This window comes from Cryptomeria japonica, chromosome 6, assembly GCF_030272615.1.
Source record: "Cryptomeria japonica chromosome 6, Sugi_1.0, whole genome shotgun sequence".
NCBI classification, from domain to species: Eukaryota; Viridiplantae; Streptophyta; class Pinopsida; order Cupressales; family Cupressaceae; genus Cryptomeria; species Cryptomeria japonica.
The window spans coordinates 585,612,039-585,626,159 of record NC_081410.1 but is presented as its reverse complement, the minus strand read 5'-3'; positions in this window follow the sequence as shown (position 1 = coordinate 585,626,159).

Below are 14,121 nucleotides of genomic sequence, written 5' to 3'. Positions count from 1 at the left end.
GTGTTACATATATTGGAGTAGGTGTTTGAAATTGCCACCCTTGCTAGTACGTAGGGGGAGGAGTTAATACCATGCGAACTAGTCAAAGGGGGGAAGGGGGCGATCAACATAAAGGTGGTGCACCTCATTTAATATGCAAGTATGTGGGGAATGCTTTAGTTTTAGCATGTGCTTAATATATTATCGATACCCCCCAGTCCACTTTTCTAGGAATGAATTAAGGGGTTCAATAACATCGAATCACCTCATATGTAATAGGAGTATAGAAGTTCATATCAAATAGGAGTGTAGGTATTGACCTAGTTAATAGGAAAAGATATTCATTCATAGGAAATTATGAACTAGTAAATAGTAATAATTTAGTAGACATGCTAAATATAAGGAAGACCTAGTTATTAGGCATATGATAATTAGGGATAGAGACCTATTTGCATTTGGTAATTGGAGTTAATGATAGAGATTTATTTGAATAGGTAAGTGTAGTTAGTCATCATATTTTGACTTTGTAAATAGATGATCCGTAGTATCATTTTTATGGACTGTTATATGTCGATCATGGAGCTAGAAAGCAGCCACACAGTCATAGTGGTGTCATTTTGCATGTGAATTGTGGCAACATAGTGAGCTTAATTGTATCATTAGGTTTCTCATATTTTTTATATAAATAGATGAGTGAGCTTGGAGGTTATTCACTCATTCCCATTTTTCCATCTCCATTCTCATTCATTCTCAATTCCATTTAGTTAGTCTCATTGCTTAGAGATCATATTTGTTGAAGAGTAGTGTTAGTGTGAGGGAAAATTAGAGGAATATTTTGTAGTGGGATTTGGAGAATTGTATTCCCTTCCATTCCATCCCATCTCATTTGTCTCATTTCTTAGAGATCATATCATCTCTTGCATTTTACTCTCATTTTATCTCAGTTATCCATCTCATTTTGTGGAGCATTTTCCCTGACAATCTTCAACACATCTTCCGGCATCTTCGCACTTCATCAATCTGCAACGATTAAAATAACCTTGAAACAACATTTGTTTACTCGAGAAACAAGAGAGATACTATGACAACTTGTAGTATGCACAATACCATCAACATCAAATCACTTCATCATCATGCTTCTTATCCTCATCTCAATATTTCTAATCCTTATCTTAATATGATATCATCATGCTACCATCTTTGCTATACAATCATGAGATTCAACAATATCACCGATCTTCAACATCACATATCATCATCAGAAGCATCAGTACAACATACTGAGTGTAGGCATCAAACACCAAGAAGGTGAACATCCACGACAAAGAACATATACAGACATCATCCATTTGCATTCTACATCAATGACAACATCTAGAGACAATGACAAAAAACTAACAATCTCAACACAATAGCGAGCATATCAACAATAACAACACACAAGTTGAGGGTTGACATCAATGACAACACCTAGTCATCAATGACAACAATTGCCAACAATCATCAATGAAGGAAACATAATACCAATATCTAGTCAAAGAATCAACATCTAATAGGCCACATACATCTGAATGAATAATTTCGAAGAGTCTCTTAGCTTTATTAACTCCTTTAGGAAATAAAGATCTATTTTGTTTACCGAATGTACAATGCTCACAGAAATCACTCTTACTAATAGAATAATCATAAATCCCCTCAACTAGTTTCTTATGTACAATGGTCTTGAGATCATTTGCACTAGTGTGACCCAATCTTTGGTGCCACAACATACATGTATTTTCAGTCCTAGTTACAAAATCTAAATTACAAAGAGTAGAAGCATGTAGCTTAACAAAAAGTCCATGTTCGAGATCCTTTAGCAATTACCAAGTTTCCCCTTACCAATCTAAACCCAAAATTATCAAATGTCAAATGCATTCCATAATCATTTAACTTGGAAATTGAAAGTAAACTTCTTGTAGTATCTAGAATATGTAAAACATTATCAATGGAAACAATCCTCCCATCACTGGAACACAACTTTACCTTTCCTTTGCCAATAATCTTCATTGTAGTGTTATCAGCAAGAAAAAATTCTCCTCCATCCTATCCTTTATACTCATAAAACCACTCCTTGTGAGGAGTTATATGGTAGGAAGCACCTTAATCAACAAGACAAACATCATTACTAATAGAGTTAGCTGAAATAAACAAACCATTAGAATCACCATCATCTAAGGACTTATCTATGGAAGCTTTAATATTCTTTTTCTTGTTTCTACACTCCTCCACATGCCCTCTTTGATGATAGTTCCAACACTTAACTATGCTCTTTCCAAGGGTCTTATAACATCCTTTTGACCTATCCTTACTTTTATCCCCTTTAGGCTCTTTTTCCTTAGACCTTCCTCAAACACACAAGGCATCTTGGGAGTCAACATTCATGGTTTTTCTTCTCATCTTTTTTTAAAGAAGTAAGGGGATCACACTATCTATCTTAGGCTTTGCACCACCACTACACATGGCAACAACTAGATTTTTCCAAGAATTAGGCAAAGAGTAAATTAGAAGATACATATATCTTCATCTTCAATATTAACATCTATTTAAGAAAGCTTAATTATAATCAAATTAAATGCATTTAGATGTTCATTAATAAAATCGATCTCTTTCATTTTCAAAGAATACACTAATCTTTTCAAATAAAACCTATTGGACAAACTCTTAGGTTGGTAGATTTCACCTATTTTCCTCCATATTTATATGTAGTGTCTATGTAGAGACATTTGGGAGGAAGAAGTCTATGATACACAACTGATTGGTTCCCTATGCTCTCTTGTCATTTTGATTCCATTCTTCATCTGGTATTAGAGAGTTAGTTGGTTTCTTTTCTTTAGAAGCATACAACTGATGATCTCTCTCTTCAAGGAGATCTTCTACAATCAACTTTTGCATCTTGTATCTAGTGCCATTGAACTTCTCAATATCTTGATGAGAGTTAGAGGCCATGGTATATAATCTTTCTCAAATTTACAAAAAGCCCACAAAGCAAAAGCCCCTATTGTAGCAAAAACCCTTCAACATTTATAGAGAAAGACATGCCTGCTTCAACAAAACCATTAGCTATGATACCAAATGTTGTAAAAAAAGGTGAAGAAAGATTATAATATGTTATTGCAAATATGAAACTACAGATTAACCCTTAATAATGTGATCGCAGAATCAAAACAACAAGAAGAAAACCATAACACATGTAAGGCACCAATCTATAGGAGTTTGTGAGGATGATTACCACTATGGTATCACCAAACAACAAGCAAAAAAACCACCTAGAAAAACTCACACCTACCTTTTGTGAATTAGTCAAATCCACCCAAAATAGCAACTTAAATATGCTTTCACAACTGTCATAAGGAATCTATCATGCATTGGCACTTGTGTAAGGATTTTGTCATAAATATTATCGTAGATGCTATCATAGTTGTCATAGTATCTTCTAACAATTGTCATAGCTATCATAGATCCTCTTACAATTTATGATGGATGTCATAACCCCCCAAGAATTGGAGATTCCAAATGGGAAACCTAGCTATTTTGTCCCCTTCCTGGAATCTAAAAATAGTAACTGTAACTTTTCTTTTACATGGTCTCTTTCACAACCATTGGTTGAATGGTTTAACCTCTTATTTGTAAATTACAATTGACATTAGGAAAGTAATAAATTAAAGTATTTATAAGGTTGATGACACCTAAATCCTAAAAATGAGTTCTAATTATAGTTTGGATATGTTTGAAGTATGGATAATTGGATGGATTAGTCATTATTGTGGTTAATTTTTTGAATCATGTGGTTTTTTAGTTAGATGTTAACAATCAATTGTAGTTTTTCTATTTTTGGAGCATTCATGTTCGATCTTGTTCTAGGAAGAATGTTGTGAACTTTAGAATTGTGTTCTGGTAATTGAATCGTTGATGCTTGTATAACTCATGAGCATAATGGAGTTGTGGCAACAGTTTGTAGCCCTTGCTATTACTTGTATTTGATGCTTTAGTTCTTTAGAATGGTGCATCTTCAACTTCACATGTTCCTTTTCTTCCATAGGTGGTATGTTGGAGGATGAGAGAAGTTATTGCTTGATATGGTGGACACCTTAAATGTTTTTGTAGATACCTTGTTGGAGCATGAGAGCATGTTGGAGATTCGTGTGGTTTGATAGATTGCTACAATGTTGAATCTCTTTGTTTAACCCTTTGCAATCTTTTCCAAATTGATCATGGTAAGGTGTTCAAAAAGTGGGAGAATGATGGGAATTAAGGTGTCTCAAGCTTAGCCATTCCTAGCATTTTTTTATTTATTTCCTTAATTGTAATTTCTTTCTCATCATATTTTGTACTCTAGTGTATTGACATGACATGATGAGTTGTCTTCATTCTTGGAGGTGACATGGAAGAAGATAAGAATGTATTTTATCCCTATATGGGAAAGTAGTTGTCCCACTTTAGTAGAGGTATTTGACCACATGTCAGAATATTAGAAACCTATGTAAGTTATTATTGTATAAAAAATTCTTATGACAAGTTGGACGAGCATTATAAGACATCTTGCATGGATAATATGGCTTTCCAAGTTAGTCTATGATGAGTTTTAAGATAATTATTTAATTATAGCCATTTATGACATATTCTCTTACAACTAAATATATGACATATTTTATGACAGTTGTAAGGTACATAAGAACATATATCAATACCCATTTTTAGCAAAAATGAAGCACCCAAATTTGGTTGTATGTGAGAGGGGTTCGAAAATGATGTACAAGTGTCATTTGCATGTTTGTAGGTGGTTGGAAAATGTGCGACATGGATTTGGACAAACCTCTCTTTTGGCTTTGTCTAGAAGCCACTTCAAACTTGTATTTCTCTATATATTGTATGTCTTCTATGTGGGTTTCAAGAGAAGAGTGAGGAAAATATTTATTTTTAGGGTTATTGGTGCAAGAGCAACTTCACAATTTTGGCTTGTTTGATCCTGATGGGATTATGAATTGAATAAAGGACTATTGTAAGAGTCCAAGTGCGTGTTTTAGGTTTCATTATGGTTTAGGTTTATCTTAGAGTGGTTTACCAAAGGGTTCACAAGTTTTATTTCCAGTTTTGGTCCATAGTGCCTTGTAAGCCAAAAATGGCATTATAGTAAAAATGTGTTAAAAACCTTGTAACAAGCCTAGAAAGGAATTGGAGTAGGTGTATTTATTGATTTGACACCATCTCAAATGATTAGGTGGAAGATATTTGTCTTGTAAGTCAAAAATGCACTAAGAGTCAAAAATTGTTAATGTTGTCAAGCAACATTTTGACAAAAAGTGAGAAAAGTTGTAAAATCACTCTACAAGGTAGTTATGGATGCCATAATGGTTGAAATGGTTTTATTGTGCCTATATAAGGACACTTCAGACATTGTAAATAGGTTTTTTTTGTATTGTCAAGAGGAAGTTATTAAGTATGATTGTTTTTCATGCTTTTTAAGCTTAATCTGCTATAACAGTCTGTACAGAGAACTATTTCTGTACTGTTCTTTCATGGGAGTTTGTGTCATGGTTTTATGAAGGTTTTTCATTCTTTGTGTTAGGGTTTTTACTGTGTTTTGGTTTATCAAAAAAAATCTTTTAGTTTTTGCCAGTTGACTACCCTAAACTGGGGTTTTGAAGAAAATGGGTTGAAACACTTGGTCTCCATGGGTAACCAAGAAAAAATGAACCTTGGAGACCAAGTTGGACCTTTGTACATATTGTATTTTAAGTTTTTGCTGTCAGTTGTGATGGAAAAGATGAGTTTGAGCACTTATTAGGCAAGTTGTCTAACTTGATTAGTATTCTTCCTTTATGCTCAAAATTTGGATTCTAAGCATCAAGTGTTGAAACAAACATGGACAAAGGTTTGCACCTGTCCTAGAAGCTTTTTGAAGGGATTGGATCTCCAAACCACACTTTTTTTGCATTGTAAAGTGTCACTGTTTGGTGTAGGACAATGAACTCCCTGTTTTGGGAAATAATTGGGTTTTTGCTTCAAAACTCGCTCAAAAGTTACCTTCTTGTGTTGGTAGATTGTCTTTAATGTTGGGGCGGAGTTAAACACTTGTTTGGTGATAAATATGTGTAATGATGATGTTCTATTTGTGCCCCTAACCTACTGCCTTACAGAAATAACAGTGAAAACTCAGAAAAATAGTGGTTTTGACAGTGTTTTTGTTCTTTTTCAGTTTGTTTTCCAAGTGTTTGGCATAATGCTTGGTTGTTAGTGGCAGGGCAGGCATTGGTATGTTGTGGCAGAGGGTTATCAGCAGCGTGGAGGCTTGAACCAAGCTTAGGAGTGAGTAACTATGGTGGAATAACTAAAACCCTCACCAAACCCTACTTTTAAGCCTAAAATTGAGGACAGTCCCTAAACCTACCTTATAGAACCTAAGACCTGAAAAATCATTGAGTTCTAGCATTGTTATAAGCATCCAAATCAACTCCCAAGTTGGTATTGGCCATCGTTGAACAAGATGAGCAAAATACTCCAAATTAGGCCTACTCGGCTAGTAGCCCTTTTTAGCCCTGTTTTGCAAAAAGTGTGAACCTGATTGGTGCAAGGTTGAATGGTCTTGAAGAACCATTGGAATCCATTTGAAAACACTCAAGGAAACCTCCTAACACCTCAGTATGATCAGAGTTTATATATTTGGGGTTTAGACCTATAAGAAGGGTTTGAGTAAGTGTTGAGTAAGTGAGCTTGGTAGTTTGAGTTGAGCAAGTGTATGAACAAATGATGGGAAGAACTCAAGGAGGAAGTTTTGGGTTTAGTGAAGCTTGTGAACATTGAAAGTGGGCCTTATCAAGAAAACCAAAACCTTACCTCTCTCATTTGAAGGAGTCTCTTAAGAAGAAGATTATACTTGGCTTTAATTGGTCCTCCTTTAGGCTTCTCCCTATCAGTTATGCTATCAAATTTCCTCTACATGTGCAAGATGTAGACTCCATATAAAGACTTAGAGCCTCCAAGTGTACTATAAATATTCATTTCATATTACTACATTGGATTGATACATTGGAGTGTGGGGCTTTTCTACCCAAAAGGGATTTCTGCACATATATTGGTGTTTCTTCTCTTCTATCTATATTTTTTCTATTCTTCTTTCATGTTCTTGAAGTTCTGATTTACATGTTACTATGTTGCCAAAATTTTATTTTCTAACTACATAATGTTTCCTCTAAAGGTTAATGCATGGGAAATTAACTATGCTTGTTTCTACTTTAGTCACATGTACTGGATCTTAGAGGTCTTTCAAGTTTCATCATTTCCTTTCAAAATTGGGTATTAGATGGTCATAAAAGAGATAAAATAATCTAATAAAATATATTTAATGTATAATGTGCTTTTGAAGTGAGTTGAATGAAGTGAATGGGTTGACTACCTTATAGTTGGCATTTGTTTATTTATTGAGTATAGGCCATCTTGTGTTGGATCCAAGTATTTTTTGTGTTTGTGAAAATTAACATAAGAATTTCATGACTATGTATAATATTCTAAATCAATTGATTTTGATCTAATTATTTCTAATTAGGAATCTATTTTTCAATTATAGTGCTAAGTTAGGTATAACTGCTAACTTTTATAACAACTCAACTTGACAGTAGTCAAGGACCATGCTTTCTCAAAAAACTATTAGTTGTACCACTTAGATAGCAAGATGGATTTTGATGCATAACTCTTAGCTACAACCATAAATAACTCACAGTGCACAACATAATGGAAAACACAACTTTAACGTATTTTATTGGTAACAAAAAAATGTAATACAAATTACATTAATCTACAAAAGAATACATAAACACCTCTCATATCTCTCTCATTATTCATTTATTTCTCCCTCCATTGTTATGCAACTCATAATTAGCTCTATGTACCTTCAAATCTACATCCCTTTAAGTCTTTTTGTTGTGAAAACTCATGATACTACTGTTTAAAAAAAACCCAAAATAGATCATTCTCCACCACTCCATTTCTTTTCCCACTTCTCTCTACCCCTTTTAACTCCTCTTTTCTTTGTATTTATTAATGTTGTTTTCCCTCTTTAATTTAGAGTTGTTATTTTTGTATCCTCCATAAGAATGTAATGCAACCCCCTTGTCTCTAATTAATTTTTTTGTTTTAAGTAAATAAAATGATAAATTTCTAAATGTTCCATCACTTTTTAAAGTAGACTACAATAAGATTTGGTTTCTTGATAAAAGTGCATCCATATATATTGAGCTGATTGTTTTAGTATAGGTAGCGTCGTAAATTGTCACTAGTCCAATTTACACCTAATATTTGTGCTCCTACTTTAGCATGTCATATCCCCATCGTCTCTCTAGGTTTTTTTTTGCCCTATTATCCAACTTTGATGTCATGTATACCCTTTGGTGGGTCGTGATGTGGGATACTTTCCCCCTTGGTTGGTTATTATGGTCCTATTTGTAGAAGGACCACGGTGTGGAATGGTCAGGTCTAGACTAGGGCACCCCAAAACTCCTTGGACCCTCTCAAATAGGCCCTATTTTGAAATGGGGTCGGTGTTATAACTCCTCGATAGGGGCTACACATGATCATTGGAGGTTGGACTAATCAATAATTTAGCTAGGGAACCCTGTATAAAGACATCCTATCGATTCATTTTGACTTAAATGGTATACACTATTATTTGTGCATCTGTGAAGCATTCATGTCATCAAACATTTTCTAAGATTCAAGGTTGCATATTCATCATTCAAGCATTGTGGAGCAAAGTTACATCAATCTTTCAATCAAGCATGTGTGTGTGATTAGGCTTTTTCATGATCATGTGTTTTTCATGCCATTACATCAAACATTTGTGATTACATTCAAAGAGAATTGTATCATCATCAACAATTATAGATCTGAGGTACATCTCCTTAACATTTATTTTAGTATTTGCATAAGTTCATTCATGGAACAGTGGGAATGAAGTTCACAATTAATTTTGGGTTTTCATTGTCTGCATTTTGATTGTGCCCATCCACCAGGATTTATATATCTATGTATACATATATATGTAGGTGTATACCCAAATGTATAGTTGTTGTGAAATTCCATGGTATCTTTTAATTTTGACCCTGCATGTTTCTTCAATGGTATATAAAGGAGGATATATAAACATATACATACGTATGTATTAGCATATGGACATATCTCCAAAAGATCTATAACCATATAATCACCCATTTCCATACTTTTGTATGGGAGGAAAATATATATATTCATTTTAAGCATGTATCTAAGTATGTAGTGTCAGCCTTTCAATGAACATCTATTTTCTAGCAACTTTTCAACCAAGCCTCGTTCTTCGGCTGATGAAAAGACAGATTGAAGAACATCTTATATTGATGCATTGGAGTGTGACACAACAATGAAGTGACATACCACCTAACACACCATAAATGGAAGGCTTCAATGATGACGTGAGAGCCTATATGTTTGTCACTTCCATCACACACACACACACATGGACATGTATATGAATTTTTTTTGTGTGTGTTTACATGTTCTTTGCAAGGTATACAATGTCTGTATAGAAACACACATACATATATTTATTATCATATGCACATATTCCAAGAAATATATATTCAACGAAGCTCGTAGAGACATAGATATATGTGCAAAGATACATATATATACATCAAAGCATGCATCTATGCACACATACATATATATGGATGGATGTACATATTTCCAGCCTAGTTTGGAAGTGTGGCTGCCAATTGCATTGTTAGTGACAAAGTTCACAATCAATTTAGGGTTTTCATTTTCTACATTTTCATTGTGTCTATCCATAATGACATATATATATATATATATATATATATATATATGCATGCACATGTATATGCAAACATATGGTGTATTTTAATTTTCTATATGTATAGGAATGGCTCTATGGGCCTCTGGGGGTAGGGTTTTCTCGACAGTGGTTGTCGGGCATAGTAGTTGTTCTCTACATGGCCCGAACTAGGCGAACATGGTGAGGCTGGGTGGATTTGGTGGCGGTGGCCATAACATGGCCAAGCTAAGCAAGTTGCGGGGTGCTAGTGTGGTCTAGGGTTTCAGTTTTGAAAGGAAGCAGGGTGATCTATGGCAAGAGTAGAGACCACACAATGTTGCAAGAAAACGACACATAGGTGATCAGGGAAATAGAACAGTGATAAAGTATGGTTGTGGTGGATCTAATCTATGGTGAGGGCATAGAATGGATGTTATATCTAGGGCGTCGATGAGAGATGGTGATTTCTTGGTTCACAAGAAGTGTAAGGCTATGGATTGTGTGGGTTTTCAACCTCTGCCTCATGATGCTTCCCCGTCTTCGGTCTGACTTTTCTAGGTTTTTCCTCTTTGGCTCCTGTTCAGTTGGCTAAACCAATCAATATTTGTCTATCAGAGGAAGTGGAAAAGGAGGTTGAGCACAACTGAAAGGTTTTTTCAGATTTGGGGTTGATTGAGCAGTTCAAAGGTTTTTGGCCAAGTCTTGGTGATTTACATAAGTGGATTTCGATGCACTGGGAACCCTTGGTGGATGAGTGTATGCAGATTTATCCTCATACGTGAGTTTTTTCATTGTGGTTTTTCAATCTAAGGCTGATAGGAATAAGGTCCTGAGTGGAGGTCAATGGTGATGAGAGGACAACCAACCATTGATGTTGAAACCATGGCATCCGACTTTCAATCCCCTTTCAGAATCTTTTGATCACACCCCTCTTTGGATCAGATTGTCTAACCTTCCAATGTAGTTTTGGTTTGATTCTTGTTTTGAAGCAGTGGGTAACTCTTTGGGTAAGTTTATTTAGACTGATGAAGGTTCTTTAAACCTTTTGCGCACTACCTTTGCTCGCATTTTAGTTGAGATGGATACATCACAGGATCTCCCAACTTATATTTCAATTACTACCTCGAAAGGGTGTCGGAAGTAGCCTATGGATTATGAAGGGGTTCCATTTAGGTGTCGGAGATGTTTTAGTGTTGGGCATAATGCAACGTTGTGTGAAAGGGGCAAGGTGAACAATCGACTTCTTGGTGGAAGGAAGTTTCTTTTCTTCTATACATGATGGATAAAGTGGTAGAGAATCAGGGTGCCAAGAAGGGTCTGGAGGGCACTGATAAGGGTGCTTTGGGAAACATGGAGAGCGAAACTACTCCTAAATAAGGCACAATTGAAGTTGTAGATGGCTTGGTGCATAGGTAATCTTTCTTAGGTGGATGTTCTATCTAGGCTAATAGGGTGACAGGGCATGCCTCAGTGGTTAACTCTTTGGCTGGACGTGGCTCAAGGAAAGTTCGTGGCCAACCGCAAGAGCAATCACACCTGGTTACCAAGGGAACAAATTTGATAGTAACGTCTAGAAGAACAAATTTACTGGAAAATATAAATATAAAGTTTGTGAAGGAGGCAAAGGAGGAGGGTTGGATTGAATTTAAACTAAAAAAGGATAAAAATGGAAAAGGGGGCAGTATTAACTATGTATCTTCATCTCATGAAGGAGATGACATTTATGGGGAGGGAGCTCCCTAATTGTAGCCCCTATTGGTTCGAGCCAGGTCAATACTCGGGTTACTTAATAAAATAATCTTATTATTGACCCAAAAAAAAAATTGTCTGTATGTTATTTGCATGCTATGCAGACATTATATATATCAACATATGCATACATATCTAGGAACAAATGCATGTATTTCCATAAATATACATTACTTGCAATGACAATGTATATACAGAAAGTGCCTATCCATATTCTAATTTTCAGTTTTGACTATCTGTATATTTATTGTGCCTACCCAAAAATAGATATGTATCCATCTACACATATAGTACATGAAAATGCGAATGGAGAGATACATGCCTTGTGATTTTGCATGGTTGTCTATTATTTTTTTTTCTATTTGGATGTTCTTCAGAATAAACACAAACTCTATACATATAAACACACATATACATATCTACAAGTATATGCACATATGTGTAGAAGGATTAGCCACATAATCTTTCGTGCACATACATATATATGCATATATACATGCAAGGAAGTTAAGTAGAAGAACAACTTCCTACACTAACCTTGAGAGGAGGGTAATGCAAAACTTTTACAGATCTTTACAACAGTTACAAAAAATAGAAATAGATATAATAACATTCAAACCATAACATAGTGATTTACATTGGGAAAACCCTTTTGGGAGTAAAATCCCACACTCCAAAAGCCGCCCAATATATTATTGAGTAATCAAAATAGATTACAATATACTTGCAGAGCAAGCTCTTCACATGAGTACCACTAATTAGAGATTTAGAGGTACCTCAATAGTCATAAGACTCTTACACACAACCTCTATCTCACGCACCTCATATATAGGAGATACAATACAATAAATTGTCAAGCAGTATTACAAAACCATGGGCTAAAACCACCCAATAAGGTGTAGCCAACCTTATTTATGTTCTAGATGCCCTATGACACGTCCCTCCCTTTTTACAGCTCATTTATGTGTCTGATGTAATTTATATTTCCTATTTCAAGAGTACAACATTCGGAGGCCATAACTTGAGAACCGTGTGTCCGATTGACGGACTGTTTGAAGTGTTAGAAAGCTTGCGAAGTGCTTTATTGCCTCGTAAGTGGCTACGCCACTTACACCCACTTTTCAAGACATCTCGAGGCCTATAAAGTCATCAAAATCAAATTTAAACCTTTCATTGGACCTCTCCAAAGTGAAAAATTTAATATCTTCAAAACCAGTTGTGATCTTCCAATGTAACTTAATCGGAATGCTTATCTATCCAACCAGAAGCTTTAGAGAGAATTTTGCATCATTTTGTGCTCAAATGAAAACTTAGTATAAATAGTAACCTCATGTAAATGCAAGGTTGAGACACCATTTTCCCAACAAATCTCCCACTTGTCGAACACTTTGCAAGAGCAAAGGGAGTATCAACACAATAAATCAATTGCTAGGGGCCATAAGGCCCATAGACTCCAAACACCATCTGAACTTCTCTGTACTCACAACCTTAGTTAAAGAATCTACAATATTCATCAAAGTTTCTACCTTAACCAGCTTCACCCTTCCATCTTCGACGATCTCTGACAAAATGATACTGAATATCAATGTGCTTGGTCCGGGCATGAAATGTCGGGTTCTTAGCTAGGCAGATCACACTCTGATTGTCACAACTCCTTTTTTTATTCCAATATTTGAACAAAGTCTCTTAAGCCAAATGGATTTTTTACAAGCATGAGTAGTTGCCATATACTATTCTTCAGTAGTGGACAAAGCAACCATAGCCTGTCGCTTACTCATCCAACTAATTGCACCACCAAATAAAGTAAACACATAAGCACTGGTAGATCTTCTGCTATCAATATCACCTGCCCAGTCTGAATCCACATAACCATGAATATCAAGGGAAATCACATCTCCAACTAAATTATCATGATAACACAAAGAATACTCTGAGGTACCCTTCAAATATTTGAAGAATCTTTTAACCGCATGATTGCATCCCAATGAACTCTACTAGGATTAGATATATATATCTGGATAGAACTCCCATTGCTTGGGCAATGTCTGGTCTAGTACAGACCATAGCATACATCAAACTTCCAACTACACTTTGGTAAGACACTTTGCTCATGTCTTCCATCTCCGATGGAGATGAAGGACAATCTACAACAGATAATTTCGTTCCAACTATAAAAGGAACACACAATGGTCTATAATCATGCATGTTGAACCTCTATAACACTGAATTCACATACTTACTCTGGCTTAGCCATAGCTATCTGTTCACTCTATCTCTTTTAATTTCCATCCCAAGAATGTGTTTTGCTGCACCAAGATCTTTTATTTCAAATTTAGCAGCGAGATGAGACTTTAACTCTAAAATCATACCTTTCCATTTACCAATGAGTAACATATCATCAACATACAATGCAATGTACATGAAATGATCACCATCAATTTTATAATAAACACAGTGATCTGATTTAGAACGCTCAAATCCCAAACTAAACACATATGTATCAAATTTCTAGAACCACATCCTAGGACTCTGTTTGAGGTCATACATGG